Source organism: Pungitius pungitius, chromosome 14 (assembly GCF_949316345.1).
Source record: "Pungitius pungitius chromosome 14, fPunPun2.1, whole genome shotgun sequence".
NCBI classification, from domain to species: domain Eukaryota; kingdom Metazoa; phylum Chordata; class Actinopteri; order Perciformes; family Gasterosteidae; genus Pungitius; species Pungitius pungitius.
Genome location: NC_084913.1, coordinates 19,369,517 through 19,384,167, shown reverse-complemented (window position 1 = coordinate 19,384,167; position 14,651 = coordinate 19,369,517). Strand labels below are relative to the sequence as shown.

Genomic DNA, 14,651 nt, shown 5'->3' with positions numbered 1-14,651 from the left:
TTTAGAACGTGTCAAAGATAATCAGAAAAGTTTCTTTTTCTAAAATTGAAGCAGTTCTTAGGATTGGCAAGAGAGGTTCCTAAAACCTGAAGGTAACTTTACTTTTCTTCACTGGCAATTCTAACATGTTGGGTTAGCACCTGTATTTCAACGGCTAAATTACAAACAAAAGTAGGCCAATTGTTAAATGTTGATCAACACTAATTTAGCAACCATGAAACGGAATCAATTTTGATGATATTGTCTAAGTTCCTTATATATCCAACGTTAAAACAACACTAAACATGCATCTCTTCGACAATGTGATATACTTTTTGTAATTTGTAGGTGTACAATCTGCGGCGCTCGGCGGCTTTCAGAGAGAAGTGAAAAAGCTTACGGCACCTGGGATTCCCAGGCGGTCTTCCATCCAGGTACTAACCAGGCCCTGCTCTGCTTAGCTTCCGAGATCAGACGAGATCGGGCGGAACCAGAGAGGTATGGCCGTAAGCTGCTTTTTATCTTTTTCCTAATCCTTTATAATGCGTCAAAAAATTATGTCACGCCTGCCGTTGGCATCTTTGTGTGGGTTAAATAAGGGTATGCAAAGAAGGCTGTGACATCCTATGCCGAAAATTGGATGGACTAGAGAAGACCCGCCCAGGAGTCCCAGCCAATCGGTGGATGGCCATTGCAGTCCCCGCCACCTCAAATGGCCTGACGATGGTATGGACGTAAGCCACCTTTCATCTTCTTCCTATTGCATCTCTTCTACAATGTGAAATACTTTTTACAATTGTGTAGGTGTACAATCTGCGGCGCTGGGCGGCTTTCGGAGAGAGAAGTGAAAAAGCTTACGGCACCTGGGATTCCCAGGCGGTCTTCCATCCAGGTACTAACCAGGCCCTGCTCTGCTTAGCTTCCGAGATCAGACGAGATCGGGCGGAACCAGAGAGGTATGGCCGTAAGCTGCTTTAATATCTTTTTCCTAATCCTTTAGAACGTGTCAAAGATAATCAGAAAAGTTTCTTTTTCTAAAATTGAAGCAGTTCTTAGGATTGGCAAGAGAGGTTCCTAAAACCTGAAGGTAACTTTACTTTTCTTCACTGGCAATTCTAACATGTTGGGTTAGCACCTGTATTTCAACGGCTAAATTACAAACAAAAGTAGGCCAATTGTTAAATGTTGATCAACACTAATTTAGCAACCATGAAACGGAATCAATTTTGATGATATTGTCTAAGTTCCTTATATATCCAACGTTAAAACAACACTAAACATGCATCTCTTCGACAATGTGATATACTTTTTGTAATTTGTAGGTGTACAATCTGCGGCGCTCGGCGGCTTTCAGAGAGAAGTGAAAAAGCTTACGGCACCTGGGATTCCCAGGCGGTCTTCCATCCAGGTACTAACCAGGCCCTGCTCTGCTTAGCTTCCGAGATCAGACGAGATCGGGCGGAACCAGAGAGGTATGGCCGTAAGCTGCTTTTTATCTTTTTCCTAATCCTTTATAATGCGTCAAAAAATTATGTCACGCCTGCCGTTGGCATCTTTGTGTGGGTTAAATAAGGGTATGCAAAGAAGGCTGTGACATCCTATGCCGAAAATTGGATGGACTAGAGAAGACCCGCCCAGGAGTCCCAGCCAATCGGTGGATGGCCATTGCAGTCCCCGCCACCTCAAATGGCCTGACGATGGTATGGACGTAAGCCACCTTTCATCTTCTTCCTATTGCATCTCTTCTACAATGTGAAATACTTTTTACAATTGTGTAGGTGTACAATCTGCGGCGCTGGGCGGCTTTCGGAGAGAGAAGTGAAAAAGCTTACGGCACCTGGGATTCCCAGGCGGTCTTCCATCCAGGTACTAACCAGGCCCTGCTCTGCTTAGCTTCCGAGATCAGACGAGATCGGGCGGAACCAGAGAGGTATGGCCGTAAGCTGCTTTAATATCTTTTTCCTAATCCTTTAGAACGTGTCAAAGATAATCAGAAAAGTTTCTTTTTCTAAAATTGAAGCAGTTCTTAGGATTGGCAAGAGAGGTTCCTAAAACCTGAAGGTAACTTTACTTTTCTTCACTGGCAATTCTAACATGTTGGGTTAGCACCTGTATTTCAACGGCTAAATTACAAACAAAAGTAGGCCAATTGTTAAATGTTGATCAACACTAATTTAGCAACCATGAAACGGAATCAATTTTGATGATATTGTCTAAGTTCCTTATATATCCAACGTTAAAACAACACTAAACATGCATCTCTTCGACAATGTGATATACTTTTTGTAATTTGTAGGTGTACAATCTGCGGCGCTCTGCGGCTTTCAGAGAGAAGTGAAAAAGCTTACGGCACCTGGGATTCCCAGGCGGTCTTCCATCCAGGTACTAACCAGGCCCTGCTCTGCTTAGCTTCCGAGATCAGACGAGATCGGGCGGAACCAGAGAGGTATGGCCGTAAGCTGCTTTTTATCTTTTTCCTAATCCTTTAGAACGTGTCAAAGATAATCAGAAAAGTTTCTTTTTCTAAAATTGAAGCAGTTCTTAGGATTGGCAAGAGAGGTTCCTAAAACCTGAAGGTAACTTTACTTTTCTTCACTGGCAATTCTAACATGTTGGGTTAGCACCTGTATTTCAACGGCTAAATTACAAACAAAAGTATGCCAATTGTTAAATGTTGATCAACACTAATTTAGCAACCATGAAACGGAATCAATTTTGATGATATTGTCTAAGTTCCTTATATATCCAACGTTAAAACAACACTAAACATGCATCTCTTCGACAATGTGATGTACTTTTTGTAATTTGTAGGTGTACAATCTGCGGCGCTCGGCAGCTTTCAGAGAGAAGTGAAAAAGCTTACGGCACCTGGGATTCCCAGGCGGTCTTCCATCCAGGTACTAACCAGGCCCTGCTCTGCTTAGCTTCCGAGATCAGACGAGATCGGGCGGAACCAGAGAGGTATGGCCGTAAGCTGCTTTTTATCTTTTTCCTAATCCTTTAGAACGTGTCAAAGATAATCAGAAAAGTTTCTTTTTCTAAAATTGAAGCAGTTCTTAGGATTGGCAAGAGAGGTTCCTAAAACCTGAAGGTAACTTTACTTTTCTTCACTGGCAATTCTAACATGTTGGGTTAGCACCTGTATTTCAACGGCTAAATTACAAACAAAAGTATGCCAATTGTTAAATGTTGATCAACACTAATTTAGCAACCATGAAACGGAATCAATTTTGATGATATTGTCTAAGTTCCTTATATATCCAACGTTAAAACAACACTAAACATGCATCTCTTCGACAATGTGATGTACTTTTTGTAATTTGTAGGTGTACAATCTGCGGCGCTCGGCAGCTTTCAGAGAGAAGTGAAAAAGCTTACGGCACCTGGGATTCCCAGGCGGTCTTCCATCCAGGTACTAACCAGGCCCTGCTCTGCTTAGCTTCCGAGATCAGACGAGATCGGGCGGAACCAGAGAGGTATGGCCGTAAGCTGCTTTTTATCTTTTTCCTAATCCTTTATAATGCGTCAATGAATTATGACACGCCTGCCGTTGGCATCTTTGTGTGGGTTAAATAAGGGTATGCAAAGAAGGCTGTGACATCCCATGCCGAAAATTGGATGGACTAGAGAAGACCCGCCCAGGGGTCCCAGCCAATCGGTGAATGGCCATTGCAGTCCCCGCCACCTCAAATGGCCTGACGATGGTATGGACGTAAGCCACCTTTCATCTTCTTCCTATTGCATCTCTTCTACAATGTGACATTTTTTTTTACAATTGTGTAGGTGTACAATCTACGGAGCTGGGCGGCTTTCAGAGAGAGAAGTGAAAAAGCTTACGGCACCTGGGATTCCCAGGCGGTCTTCCATCCAGGTACTAACCAGGCCCTGCTCTGCTTAGCTTCCGAGATCAGACGAGATCGGGCGGAACCAGAGAGGTATGGCCGTAAGCTGCTTTTCATCTTTTTCCTAATCCTTTAAAACGTGTCAAAGATAATCAGAAGTTTCTTTTTCTAAAATTGAAGCAGTTCTTAGCATTGGCAAGAGAGGTTCCTAAAGCCTGAAGGTAACTTTACTTTTCTTCACTGGCAATTCTAACATGTTGGGTTAGCACCTGTATTTCAACGGCTAAATTACAAACAATAGTATGCCAATCGTAAATGTTGATCAACACTAATTTAGCAATCATGAAACGGAATCATTTTGGATAATATTGTCTAATTTCCTTTCATATCCAACGTTAAAACAACACTAAACATGCATCTCTTCAACAATGTGATATTCTTTTTGTAATTTGTAGGTGTACAATCTGCGGCGCTGGGCGGCTTTCGGAGAGAGAAGTGAAAAAGCTTACGGCACCTGGGATTCCCAGGCGGTCTTCCATCCAGGTACTAACCAGGCCCTGCACTGCTTAGCTTCCGAGATCAGACGAGATCGGGCGGAACCAGAGAGGTATGGCCGTAAGCTGCTTTTTATCTTTTTCCTAATCCTTTATAATGCGTCAATGAATTATGACACGCCTGCCGTTGGCATCTTTGTGTGGGTTAAATAAGGGTATGCAAAGAAGGCTGTGACATCCCATGCCGAAAATTGGATGGACTAGAGAAGACCCGCCCAGGGGTCCCAGCCAATCGGTGAATGGCCATTGCAGTCCCCGCCACCTCAAATGGCCTGACGATGGTATGGACGTAAGCCACCTTTCATCTTCTTCCTATTGCATCTCTTCTACAATGTGACATTTTTTTTTACAATTGTGTAGGTGTACAATCTACGGAGCTGGGCGGCTTTCAGAGAGAGAAGTGAAAAAGCTTACGGCACCTGGGATTCCCAGGCGGTCTTCCATCCAGGTACTAACCAGGCCCTGCTCTGCTTAGCTTCCGAGATCAGACGAGATCGGGCGGAACCAGAGAGGTATGGCCGTAAGCTGCTTTTCATCTTTTTCCTAATCCTTTAAAACGTGTCAAAGATAATCAGAAGTTTCTTTTTCTAAAATTGAAGCAGTTCTTAGCATTGGCAAGAGAGGTTCCTAAAGCCTGAAGGTAACTTTACTTTTCTTCACTGGCAATTCTAACATGTTGGGTTAGCACCTGTATTTCAACGGCTAAATTACAAACAATAGTATGCCAATCGTAAATGTTGATCAACACTAATTTAGCAATCATGAAACGGAATCATTTTGGATAATATTGTCTAATTTCCTTTCATATCCAACGTTAAAACAACACTAAACATGCATCTCTTCAACAATGTGATATTCTTTTTGTAATTTGTAGGTGTACAATCTGCGGCGCTGGGCGGCTTTCGGAGAGAGAAGTGAAAAAGCTTACGGCACCTGGGATTCCCAGGCGGTCTTCCATCCAGGTACTAACCAGGCCCTGCACTGCTTAGCTTCCGAGATCAGACGAGATCAGGCGGAACCAGAGAGGTATGGCCGTAAGCTGCTTTTTATCTTTTTCCTAATCCTTTATAATGCGTCAATGAATTATGACACGCCTGCCGTTGGCATCTTTGTGTGGGTTAAATAAGGGTATGCAAAGAAGGCTGTGACATCCCATGCCGAAAATTGGATGGACTAGAGAAGACCCGCCCAGGGGTCCCAGCCAATCGGTGAATGGCCATTGCAGTCCCCGCCACCTCAAATGGCCTGACGATGGTATGGACGTAAGCCACCTTTCATCTTCTTCCTATTGCATCTCTTCTACAATGTGACATTTTTTTTTCAATTGTGTAGGTGTACAATCTACGGAGCTGGGCGGCTTTCAGAGAGAGAAGTGAAAAAGCTTACGGCACCTGGGATTCCCAGGCGGTCTTCCATCCAGGTACTAACCAGGCCCTGCTCTGCTTAGCTTCCGAGATCAGACGAGATCGGGCGGAACCAGAGAGGTATGGCCGTAAGCTGCTTTTCATCTTTTTCCTAATCCTTTAAAACGTGTCAAAGATAATCAGAAGTTTCTTTTTCTAAAATTGAAGCAGTTCTTAGCATTGGCAAGAGAGGTTCCTAAAGCCTGAAGGTAACTTTACTTTTCTTCACTGGCAATTCTAACATGTTGGGTTAGCACCTGTATTTCAACGGCTAAATTACAAACAATAGTATGCCAATCGTAAATGTTGATCAACACTAATTTAGCAATCATGAAACGGAATCATTTTGGATAATATTGTCTAATTTCCTTTCATATCCAACGTTAAAACAACACTAAACATGCATCTCTTCAACAATGTGATATTCTTTTTGTAATTTGTAGGTGTACAATCTGCGGCGCTCGGCGGCTTTCGGAGAGAGAAGTGAAAAAGCTTACGGCACCTAGGATTCCCAGGCGGTCTTCCATCCAGGTACTAACCAGGCCCTGCTCTGCTTAGCTTCCGAGATCAGACGAGATCGGGCGGAACCAGAGAGGTATGGCCGTAAGCTGCTTTTTATCTTTTTCCTAATCCTTTATAATGCGTCAATGAATTATGACACGCCTGCCGTTGGCATCTTTGTGTGGGTTAAATAAGGGTATGCAAAGAAGGCTGTGACATCCCATGCCGAAAATTGGATGGACTAGAGAAGACCCGCCCAGGGGTCCCAGCCAATCGGTGAATGGCCATTGCAGTCCCCGCCACCTCAAATGGCCTGACGATAGTATGGACGTAAGCCACCTTTCATCTTCTTCCTATTGCATCTCTTCTACAATGTGAATTTTTTTTTACAATTGTGCAGGTGTACAATTTACGGCGCTGGGCGGCTTTCAGAGAGAGAAGTGAAAAAGCTTACGGCACCTGGGATTCCCAGGCGGTCTTCCATCCAGGTACTAACCAGGCCCTGCTCTGCTTAGCTTCCGAGATCAGACGAGATCGGGCGGAACCAGAGAGGTATGGCCGTAAGCTGCTTTTCATCTTTTTCCTAATCCTTTAAAACGTGTCAAAGATAATCAGAAGTTTCTTTTTCTAAAATTGAAGCAGTTCTTAGCATTGGCAAGAGAGGTTCCTAAAGCCTGAAGGTAACTTTACTTTTCTTCACTGGCAATTCTAACATGTTGGGTTAGCACCTGTATTTCAACGGCTAAATTACAAACAATAGTATGCCAATCGTAAATGTTGATCAACACTAATTTAGCAATCATGAAACGGAATCATTTTGGATAATATTGTCTAATTTCCTTTCATATCCAACGTTAAAACAACACTAAACATGCATCTCTTCAACAATGTGATATTCTTTTTGTAATTTGTAGGTGTACAATCTGCGGCGCTGGGCGGCTTTCGGAGAGAGAAGTGAAAAAGCTTACGGCACCTGGGATTCCCAGGCGGTCTTCCATCCAGGTACTAACCAGGCCCTGCTCTGCTTAGCTTCCGAGATCAGACGAGATCGGGCGGAACCAGAGAGGTATGGCCGTAAGCTGCTTTTCATCTTTTTCCTAATCCTTTAAAACGTGTCAAAGATAATCAGAAGTTTCTTTTTCTAAAATTGAAGCAGTTCTTAGCATTGGCAAGAGAGGTTCCTAAAGCCTGAAGGTAACTTTACTTTTCTTCACTGGCAATTCTAACATGTTGGGTTAGCACCTGTATTTCAACGGCTAAATTACAAACAATAGTATGCCAATCGTAAATGTTGATCAACACTAATTTAGCAATCATGAAACGGAATCATTTTGGATAATATTGTCTAATTTCCTTTCATATCCAACGTTAAAACAACACTAAACATGCATCTCTTCAACAATGTGATATTCTTTTTGTAATTTGTAGGTGTACAATCTGCGGCGCTGGGCGGCTTTCGGAGAGAGAAGTGAAAAAGCTTACGGCACCTGGGATTCCCAGGCGGTCTTCCATCCAGGTACTAACCAGGCCCTGCACTGCTTAGCTTCCGAGATCAGACGAGATCGGGCGGAACCAGAGAGGTATGGCCGTAAGCTGCTTTTTATCTTTTTCCTAATCCTTTATAATGCGTCAATGAATTATGACACGCCTGCCGTTGGCATCTTTGTGTGGGTTAAATAAGGGTATGCAAAGAAGGCTGTGACATCCCATGCCGAAAATTGGATGGACTAGAGAAGACCCGCCCAGGGGTCCCAGCCAATCGGTGAATGGCCATTGCAGTCCCCGCCACCTCAAATGGCCTGACGATGGTATGGACGTAAGCCACCTTTCATCTTCTTCCTATTGCATCTCTTCTACAATGTGACATTTTTTTTACAATTGTGTAGGTGTACAATCTGCGGCGCTGGGCGGCTTTCAGAGAGAGAAGTGAAAAAGCTTACGGCACCTGGGATTCCCAGGCGGTCTTCCATCCAGGTACTAACCAGGCCCTGCTCTGCTTAGCTTCCGAGATCAGACGAGATCGGGCGGAACCAGAGAGGTATGGCCGTAAGCTGCTTTTCATCTTTTTCCTAATCCTTTAAAACGTGTCAAAGATAATCAGAAGTTTCTTTTTCTAAAATTGAAGCAGTTCTTAGCATTGGCAAGAGAGGTTCCTAAAGCCTGAAGGTAACTTTACTTTTCTTCACTGGCAATTCTAACATGTTGGGTTAGCACCTGTATTTCAACGGCTAAATTACAAACAATAGTATGCCAATCGTAAATGTTGATCAACACTAATTTAGCAATCATGAAACGGAATCATTTTGGATAATATTGTCTAATTTCCTTTCATATCCAACGTTAAAACAACACTAAACATGCATCTCTTCAACAATGTGATATTCTTTTTGTAATTTGTAGGTGTACAATCTGCGGCGCTCGGCGGCTTTCGGAGAGAGAAGTGAAAAAGCTTACGGCACCTGGGATTCCCAGGCGGTCTTCCATCCAGGTACTAACCAGGCCCTGCTCTGCTTAGCTTCCGAGATCAGACGAGATCGGGCGGAACCAGAGAGGTATGGCCGTAAGCTGCTTTTTATCTTTTTCCTAATCCTTTATAATGCGTCAATGAATTATGACACGCCTGCCGTTGGCATCTTTGTGTGGGTTAAATAAGGGTATGCAAAGAAGGCTGTGACATCCCATGCCGAAAATTGGATGGACTAGAGAAGACCCGCCCAGGGGTCCCAGCCAATCGGTGAATGGCCATTGCAGTCCCCGCCACCTCAAATGGCCTGACGATGGTATGGACGTAAGCCACCTTTCATCTTCTTCCTATTGCATCTCTTCTACAATGTGACATTTTTTTTACAATTGTGTAGGTGTACAATCTACGGCGCTGGGCGGCTTTCAGAGAGAGAAGTGAAAAAGCTTACGGCACCTGGGATTCCCAGGCGGTCTTCCATCCAGGTACTAACCAGGCCCTGCTCTGCTTAGCTTCCGAGATCAGACGAGATCGGGCGGAACCAGAGAGGTATGGCCGTAAGCTGCTTTTCATCTTTTTCCTAATCCTTTAAAACGTGTCAAAGATAATCAGAAGTTTCTTTTTCTAAAATTGAAGCAGTTCTTAGCATTGGCAAGAGAGGTTCCTAAAGCCTGAAGGTAACTTTACTTTTCTTCACTGGCAATTCTAACATGTTGGGTTAGCACCTGTATTTCAACGGCTAAATTACAAACAATAGTATGCCAATCGTAAATGTTGATCAACACTAATTTAGCAATCATGAAACGGAATCATTTTGGATAATATTGTCTAATTTCCTTTCATATCCAACGTTAAAACAACACTAAACATGCATCTCTTCAACAATGTGATATTCTTTTTGTAATTTGTAGGTGTACAATCTGCGGCGCTCGGCGGCTTTCGGAGAGAGAAGTGAAAAAGCTTACGGCACCTGGGATTCCCAGGCGGTCTTCCATCCAGGTACTAACCAGGCCCTGCTCTGCTTAGCTTCCGAGATCAGACGAGATCGGGCGGAACCAGAGAGGTATGGCCGTAAGCTGCTTTTTATCTTTTTCCTAATCCTTTATAATGCGTCAATGAATTATGACACGCCTGCCGTTGGCATCTTTGTGTGGGTTAAATAAGGGTATGCAAAGAAGGCTGTGACATCCCATGCCGAAAATTGGATGGACTAGAGAAGACCCGCCCAGGGGTCCCAGCCAATCGGTGAATGGCCATTGCAGTCCCCGCCACCTCAAATGGCCTGACGATGGTATGGACGTAAGCCACCTTTCATCTTCTTCCTATTGCATCTCTTCTACAATGTGACATTTTTTTTACAATTGTGTAGGTGTACAATCTACGGCGCTGGGCGGCTTTCAGAGAGAGAAGTGAAAAAGCTTACGGCACCTGGGATTCCCAGGCGGTCTTCCATCCAGGTACTAACCAGGCCCTGCTCTGCTTAGCTTCCGAGATCAGACGAGATCGGGCGGAACCAGAGAGGTATGGCCGTAAGCTGCTTTTCATCTTTTTCCTAATCCTTTAAAACGTGTCAAAGATAATCAGAAGTTTCTTTTTCTAAAATTGAAGCAGTTCTTAGCATTGGCAAGAGAGGTTCCTAAAGCCTGAAGGTAACTTTACTTTTCTTCACTGGCAATTCTAACATGTTGGGTTAGCACCTGTATTTCAACGGCTAAATTACAAACAATAGTATGCCAATCGTAAATGTTGATCAACACTAATTTAGCAATCATGAAACGGAATCATTTTGGATAATATTGTCTAATTTCCTTTCATATCCAACGTTAAAACAACACTAAACATGCATCTCTTCAACAATGTGATATTCTTTTTGTAATTTGTAGGTGTACAATCTGCGGCGCTCGGCGGCTTTCGGAGAGAGAAGTGAAAAAGCTTACGGCACCTGGGATTCCCAGGCGGTCTTCCATCCAGGTACTAACCAGGCCCTGCTCTGCTTAGCTTCCGAGATCAGACGAGATCGGGCGGAACCAGAGAGGTATGGCCGTAAGCTGCTTTTTATCTTTTTCCTAATCCTTTATAATGCGTCAATGAATTATGACACGCCTGCCGTTGGCATCTTTGTGTGGGTTAAATAAGGGTATGCAAAGAAGGCTGTGACATCCCATGCCGAAAATTGGATGGACTAGAGAAGACCCGCCCAGGGGTCCCAGCCAATCGGTGAATGGCCATTGCAGTCCCCGCCACCTCAAATGGCCTGACGATGGTATGGACGTAAGCCACATTTCATCTTCTTCCTATTGCATCTCTTCTACAATGTGAAATTTTTTTTACAATTGTGTAGGTGTACAATCTACGGCGCTGGGCGGCTTTCAGAGAGAGAAGTGAAAAAGCTTACGGCACATGGGATTCCCAGGCGGTCTTCCATCCAGGTACTAACCAGGCCCTGCTCTGCTTAGCTTCCGAGATCAGACGAGATCGGGCGGAACCAGAGAGGTATGGCCGTAAGCTGCTTTTCATCTTTTTCCTAATCCTTTAAAACGTGTCAAAGATAATCAGAAGTTTCTTTTTCTAAAATTGAAGCAGTTCTTAGCATTGGCAAGAGAGGTTCCTAAAGCCTGAAGGTAACTTTACTTTTCTTCACTGGCAATTCTAACATGTTGGGTTAGCACCTGTATTTCAACGGCTAAATTACAAACAATAGTATGCCAATCGTAAATGTTGATCAACACTAATTTAGCAATCATGAAACGGAATCATTTTGGATAATATTGTCTAATTTCCTTTCATATCCAACGTTAAAACAACACTAAACATGCATCTCTTCAACAATGTGATATTCTTTTTGTAATTTGTAGGTGTACAATCTGCGGCGCTCGGCGGCTTTCGGAGAGAGAAGTGAAAAAGCTTACGGCACCTGGGATTCCCAGGCGGCCTTCCATCCAGGTACTAACCAGGCCCTGCTCTGCTTAGCTTCCGAGATCAGACGAGATCGGGCGGAACCAGAGAGGTATGGCCGTAAGCTGCTTTTTATCTTTTTCCTAATCCTTTATAATGCGTCAATGAATTATGACACGCCTGCCGTTGGCATCTTTGTGTGGGTTAAATAAGGGTATGCAAAGAAGGCTGTGACATCCCATGCCGAAAATTGGATGGACTAGAGAAGACCCGCCCAGGGGTCCCAGCCAATCGGTGAATGGCCATTGCAGTCCCCGCCACCTCAAATGGCCTGACGATGGTATGGACGTAAGCCACCTTTCATCTTCTTCCTATTGCATCTCTTCTACAATGTGACATTTTTTTTACAATTGTGTAGGTGTACAATCTACGGCGCTGGGCGGCTTTCAGAGAGAGAAGTGAAAAAGCTTACGGCACCTGGGATTCCCAGGCGGTCTTCCATCCAGGTACTAACCAGGCCCTGCTCTGCTTAGCTTCCGAGATCAGACGAGATCGGGCGGAACCAGAGAGGTATGGCCGTAAGCTGCTTTTCATCTTTTTCCTAATCCTTTAAAACGTGTCAAAGATAATCAGAAGTTTCTTTTTCTAAAATTGAAGCAGTTCTTAGCATTGGCAAGAGAGGTTCCTAAAGCCTGAAGGTAACTTTACTTTTCTTCACTGGCAATTCTAACATGTTGGGTTAGCACCTGTATTTCAACGGCTAAATTACAAACAATAGTATGCCAATCGTAAATGTTGATCAACACTAATTTAGCAATCATGAAACGGAATCATTTTGGATAATATTGTCTAATTTCCTTTAATATCCAACGTTAAAACAGGTGTACAATCTGCGGCGCTCGGCGGCTTTCGGAGAGAGAAGTGAAAAAGCTTACGGCACCTGGGATTCCCAGGCGGTCTTCCATCCAGGTACTAACCAGGCCCTGCTCTGCTTAGCTTCCGAGATCAGACGAGATCGGGCGGAACCAGAGAGGTATGGCCGTAAGCTGCTTTTCATCTTTTTCCTAATCCTTTAAAACGTGTCAAAGATAATCAGAAGTTTCTTTTTCTAAAATTGAAGCAGTTCTTAGCATTGGCAAGAGAGGTTCCTAAAGCCTGAAGGTAACTTTACTTTTCTTCACTGGCAATTCTAACATGTTGGGTTAGCACCTGTATTTCAACGGCTAAATTACAAACAATAGTATGCCAATCGTAAATGTTGATCAACACTAATTTAGCAATCATGAAACGGAATCATTTTGGATAATATTGTCTAATTTCCTTTCATATCCAACGTTAAAACAACACTAAACATGCATCTCTTCAACAATGTGATATTCTTTTTGTAATTTGTAGGTGTACAATCTGCGGCGCTGGGCGGCTTTCGGAGAGAGAAGTGAAAAAGCTTACGGCACCTGGGATTCCCAGGCGGTCTTCCATCCAGGTACTAACCAGGCCCTGCACTGCTTAGCTTCCGAGATCAGACGAGATCAGGCGGAACCAGAGAGGTATGGCCGTAAGCTGCTTTTTATCTTTTTCCTAATCCTTTATAATGCGTCAATGAATTATGACACGCCTGCCGTTGGCATCTTTGTGTGGGTTAAATAAGGGTATGCAAAGAAGGCTGTGACATCCCATGCCGAAAATTGGATGGACTAGAGAAGACCCGCCCAGGGGTCCCAGCCAATCGGTGAATGGCCATTGCAGTCCCCGCCACCTCAAATGGCCTGACGATGGTATGGACGTAAGCCACCTTTCATCTTCTTCCTATTGCATCTCTTCTACAATGTGACATTTTTTTTTCAATTGTGTAGGTGTACAATCTACGGAGCTGGGCGGCTTTCAGAGAGAGAAGTGAAAAAGCTTACGGCACCTGGGATTCCCAGGCGGTCTTCCATCCAGGTACTAACCAGGCCCTGCTCTGCTTAGCTTCCGAGATCAGACGAGATCGGGCGGAACCAGAGAGGTATGGCCGTAAGCTGCTTTTCATCTTTTTCCTAATCCTTTAAAACGTGTCAAAGATAATCAGAAGTTTCTTTTTCTAAAATTGAAGCAGTTCTTAGCATTGGCAAGAGAGGTTCCTAAAGCCTGAAGGTAACTTTACTTTTCTTCACTGGCAATTCTAACATGTTGGGTTAGCACCTGTATTTCAACGGCTAAATTACAAACAATAGTATGCCAATCGTAAATGTTGATCAACACTAATTTAGCAATCATGAAACGGAATCATTTTGGATAATATTGTCTAATTTCCTTTCATATCCAACGTTAAAACAACACTAAACATGCATCTCTTCAACAATGTGATATTCTTTTTGTAATTTGTAGGTGTACAATCTGCGGCGCTCGGCGGCTTTCGGAGAGAGAAGTGAAAAAGCTTACGGCACCTAGGATTCCCAGGCGGTCTTCCATCCAGGTACTAACCAGGCCCTGCTCTGCTTAGCTTCCGAGATCAGACGAGATCGGGCGGAACCAGAGAGGTATGGCCGTAAGCTGCTTTTTATCTTTTTCCTAATCCTTTATAATGCGTCAATGAATTATGACACGCCTGCCGTTGGCATCTTTGTGTGGGTTAAATAAGGGTATGCAAAGAAGGCTGTGACATCCCATGCCGAAAATTGGATGGACTAGAGAAGACCCGCCCAGGGGTCCCAGCCAATCGGTGAATGGCCATTGCAGTCCCCGCCACCTCAAATGGCCTGACGATGGTATGGACGTAAGCCACCTTTCATCTTCTTCCTATTGCATCTCTTCTACAATGTGACATTTTTTTTTCAATTGTGTAGGTGTACAATCTACGGAGCTGGGCGGCTTTCAGAGAGAGAAGTGAAAAAGCTTACGGCACCTGGGATTCCCAGGCGGTCTTCCATCCAGGTACTAACCAGGCCCTGCTCTGCTTAGCTTCCGAGATCAGACGAGATCGGGCGGAACCAGAGAGGTATGGCCGTAAGCTGCTTTTCATCTTTTTCCTAATCCT

The 14,651-nt window shown here is 44.0% G+C and overlaps 30 non-coding genes across 30 annotated transcripts; all 30 read right to left on the bottom strand.

Moving 5' to 3' along the window:
• Positions 1 to 372: 372 nt before the first annotated feature.
• On the bottom strand, positions 373 to 491 carry LOC134104561 (5S ribosomal RNA). Its single transcript, XR_009941964.1, has one exon. It is a non-coding gene; the product is annotated as a 5S ribosomal RNA (ribosomal RNA).
• A 339-nt stretch (positions 492 to 830) lies between these two features.
• Positions 831 to 949, bottom strand: LOC134104549 (5S ribosomal RNA). The gene has a single exon (XR_009941953.1). It is a non-coding gene; the product is annotated as a 5S ribosomal RNA (ribosomal RNA).
• A 397-nt stretch (positions 950 to 1,346) lies between these two features.
• Positions 1,347 to 1,465, bottom strand: LOC134104537 (5S ribosomal RNA). The gene has a single exon (XR_009941942.1). It is a non-coding gene; the product is annotated as a 5S ribosomal RNA (ribosomal RNA).
• Positions 1,466 to 1,804: 339 nt separating this feature from the next.
• LOC134104526 (5S ribosomal RNA) lies at positions 1,805 to 1,923 on the bottom strand. The gene has a single exon (XR_009941932.1). It is a non-coding gene; the product is annotated as a 5S ribosomal RNA (ribosomal RNA).
• Positions 1,924 to 2,320: 397 nt separating this feature from the next.
• LOC134104518 (5S ribosomal RNA) lies at positions 2,321 to 2,439 on the bottom strand. The gene has a single exon (XR_009941926.1). It is a non-coding gene; the product is annotated as a 5S ribosomal RNA (ribosomal RNA).
• Positions 2,440 to 2,835: 396 nt separating this feature from the next.
• Positions 2,836 to 2,954, bottom strand: LOC134104506 (5S ribosomal RNA). The gene has a single exon (XR_009941915.1). It is a non-coding gene; the product is annotated as a 5S ribosomal RNA (ribosomal RNA).
• A 396-nt stretch (positions 2,955 to 3,350) lies between these two features.
• On the bottom strand, positions 3,351 to 3,469 carry LOC134104496 (5S ribosomal RNA). Its single transcript, XR_009941906.1, has one exon. It is a non-coding gene; the product is annotated as a 5S ribosomal RNA (ribosomal RNA).
• Positions 3,470 to 3,809: 340 nt separating this feature from the next.
• LOC134104484 (5S ribosomal RNA) lies at positions 3,810 to 3,928 on the bottom strand. Its single transcript, XR_009941895.1, has one exon. It is a non-coding gene; the product is annotated as a 5S ribosomal RNA (ribosomal RNA).
• A 395-nt stretch (positions 3,929 to 4,323) lies between these two features.
• On the bottom strand, positions 4,324 to 4,442 carry LOC134104897 (5S ribosomal RNA). Its single transcript, XR_009942269.1, has one exon. It is a non-coding gene; the product is annotated as a 5S ribosomal RNA (ribosomal RNA).
• Positions 4,443 to 4,782: 340 nt separating this feature from the next.
• Positions 4,783 to 4,901, bottom strand: LOC134104472 (5S ribosomal RNA). The gene has a single exon (XR_009941884.1). It is a non-coding gene; the product is annotated as a 5S ribosomal RNA (ribosomal RNA).
• Positions 4,902 to 5,296: 395 nt separating this feature from the next.
• Positions 5,297 to 5,415, bottom strand: LOC134104958 (5S ribosomal RNA). Its single transcript, XR_009942325.1, has one exon. It is a non-coding gene; the product is annotated as a 5S ribosomal RNA (ribosomal RNA).
• Positions 5,416 to 5,754: 339 nt separating this feature from the next.
• Positions 5,755 to 5,873, bottom strand: LOC134104459 (5S ribosomal RNA). Its single transcript, XR_009941872.1, has one exon. It is a non-coding gene; the product is annotated as a 5S ribosomal RNA (ribosomal RNA).
• A 395-nt stretch (positions 5,874 to 6,268) lies between these two features.
• On the bottom strand, positions 6,269 to 6,387 carry LOC134104937 (5S ribosomal RNA). Its single transcript, XR_009942306.1, has one exon. It is a non-coding gene; the product is annotated as a 5S ribosomal RNA (ribosomal RNA).
• A 339-nt stretch (positions 6,388 to 6,726) lies between these two features.
• LOC134104448 (5S ribosomal RNA) lies at positions 6,727 to 6,845 on the bottom strand. Its single transcript, XR_009941862.1, has one exon. It is a non-coding gene; the product is annotated as a 5S ribosomal RNA (ribosomal RNA).
• Positions 6,846 to 7,240: 395 nt separating this feature from the next.
• On the bottom strand, positions 7,241 to 7,359 carry LOC134104436 (5S ribosomal RNA). Its single transcript, XR_009941851.1, has one exon. It is a non-coding gene; the product is annotated as a 5S ribosomal RNA (ribosomal RNA).
• A 395-nt stretch (positions 7,360 to 7,754) lies between these two features.
• LOC134104896 (5S ribosomal RNA) lies at positions 7,755 to 7,873 on the bottom strand. The gene has a single exon (XR_009942268.1). It is a non-coding gene; the product is annotated as a 5S ribosomal RNA (ribosomal RNA).
• Positions 7,874 to 8,212: 339 nt separating this feature from the next.
• On the bottom strand, positions 8,213 to 8,331 carry LOC134104424 (5S ribosomal RNA). Its single transcript, XR_009941840.1, has one exon. It is a non-coding gene; the product is annotated as a 5S ribosomal RNA (ribosomal RNA).
• Positions 8,332 to 8,726: 395 nt separating this feature from the next.
• LOC134104411 (5S ribosomal RNA) lies at positions 8,727 to 8,845 on the bottom strand. Its single transcript, XR_009941829.1, has one exon. It is a non-coding gene; the product is annotated as a 5S ribosomal RNA (ribosomal RNA).
• Positions 8,846 to 9,184: 339 nt separating this feature from the next.
• On the bottom strand, positions 9,185 to 9,303 carry LOC134104401 (5S ribosomal RNA). The gene has a single exon (XR_009941820.1). It is a non-coding gene; the product is annotated as a 5S ribosomal RNA (ribosomal RNA).
• Positions 9,304 to 9,698: 395 nt separating this feature from the next.
• Positions 9,699 to 9,817, bottom strand: LOC134104395 (5S ribosomal RNA). Its single transcript, XR_009941816.1, has one exon. It is a non-coding gene; the product is annotated as a 5S ribosomal RNA (ribosomal RNA).
• Positions 9,818 to 10,156: 339 nt separating this feature from the next.
• On the bottom strand, positions 10,157 to 10,275 carry LOC134104388 (5S ribosomal RNA). Its single transcript, XR_009941809.1, has one exon. It is a non-coding gene; the product is annotated as a 5S ribosomal RNA (ribosomal RNA).
• Positions 10,276 to 10,670: 395 nt separating this feature from the next.
• LOC134104378 (5S ribosomal RNA) lies at positions 10,671 to 10,789 on the bottom strand. The gene has a single exon (XR_009941807.1). It is a non-coding gene; the product is annotated as a 5S ribosomal RNA (ribosomal RNA).
• Positions 10,790 to 11,128: 339 nt separating this feature from the next.
• On the bottom strand, positions 11,129 to 11,247 carry LOC134104976 (5S ribosomal RNA). Its single transcript, XR_009942341.1, has one exon. It is a non-coding gene; the product is annotated as a 5S ribosomal RNA (ribosomal RNA).
• Positions 11,248 to 11,642: 395 nt separating this feature from the next.
• Positions 11,643 to 11,761, bottom strand: LOC134104923 (5S ribosomal RNA). The gene has a single exon (XR_009942293.1). It is a non-coding gene; the product is annotated as a 5S ribosomal RNA (ribosomal RNA).
• Positions 11,762 to 12,100: 339 nt separating this feature from the next.
• Positions 12,101 to 12,219, bottom strand: LOC134104366 (5S ribosomal RNA). The gene has a single exon (XR_009941797.1). It is a non-coding gene; the product is annotated as a 5S ribosomal RNA (ribosomal RNA).
• Positions 12,220 to 12,563: 344 nt separating this feature from the next.
• Positions 12,564 to 12,682, bottom strand: LOC134104353 (5S ribosomal RNA). The gene has a single exon (XR_009941785.1). It is a non-coding gene; the product is annotated as a 5S ribosomal RNA (ribosomal RNA).
• A 395-nt stretch (positions 12,683 to 13,077) lies between these two features.
• On the bottom strand, positions 13,078 to 13,196 carry LOC134104957 (5S ribosomal RNA). The gene has a single exon (XR_009942324.1). It is a non-coding gene; the product is annotated as a 5S ribosomal RNA (ribosomal RNA).
• A 339-nt stretch (positions 13,197 to 13,535) lies between these two features.
• Positions 13,536 to 13,654, bottom strand: LOC134104341 (5S ribosomal RNA). The gene has a single exon (XR_009941774.1). It is a non-coding gene; the product is annotated as a 5S ribosomal RNA (ribosomal RNA).
• Positions 13,655 to 14,049: 395 nt separating this feature from the next.
• LOC134104936 (5S ribosomal RNA) lies at positions 14,050 to 14,168 on the bottom strand. Its single transcript, XR_009942305.1, has one exon. It is a non-coding gene; the product is annotated as a 5S ribosomal RNA (ribosomal RNA).
• A 339-nt stretch (positions 14,169 to 14,507) lies between these two features.
• Positions 14,508 to 14,626, bottom strand: LOC134104329 (5S ribosomal RNA). The gene has a single exon (XR_009941763.1). It is a non-coding gene; the product is annotated as a 5S ribosomal RNA (ribosomal RNA).
• Between the last annotated feature and the right edge of the window lie 25 nt (positions 14,627 to 14,651).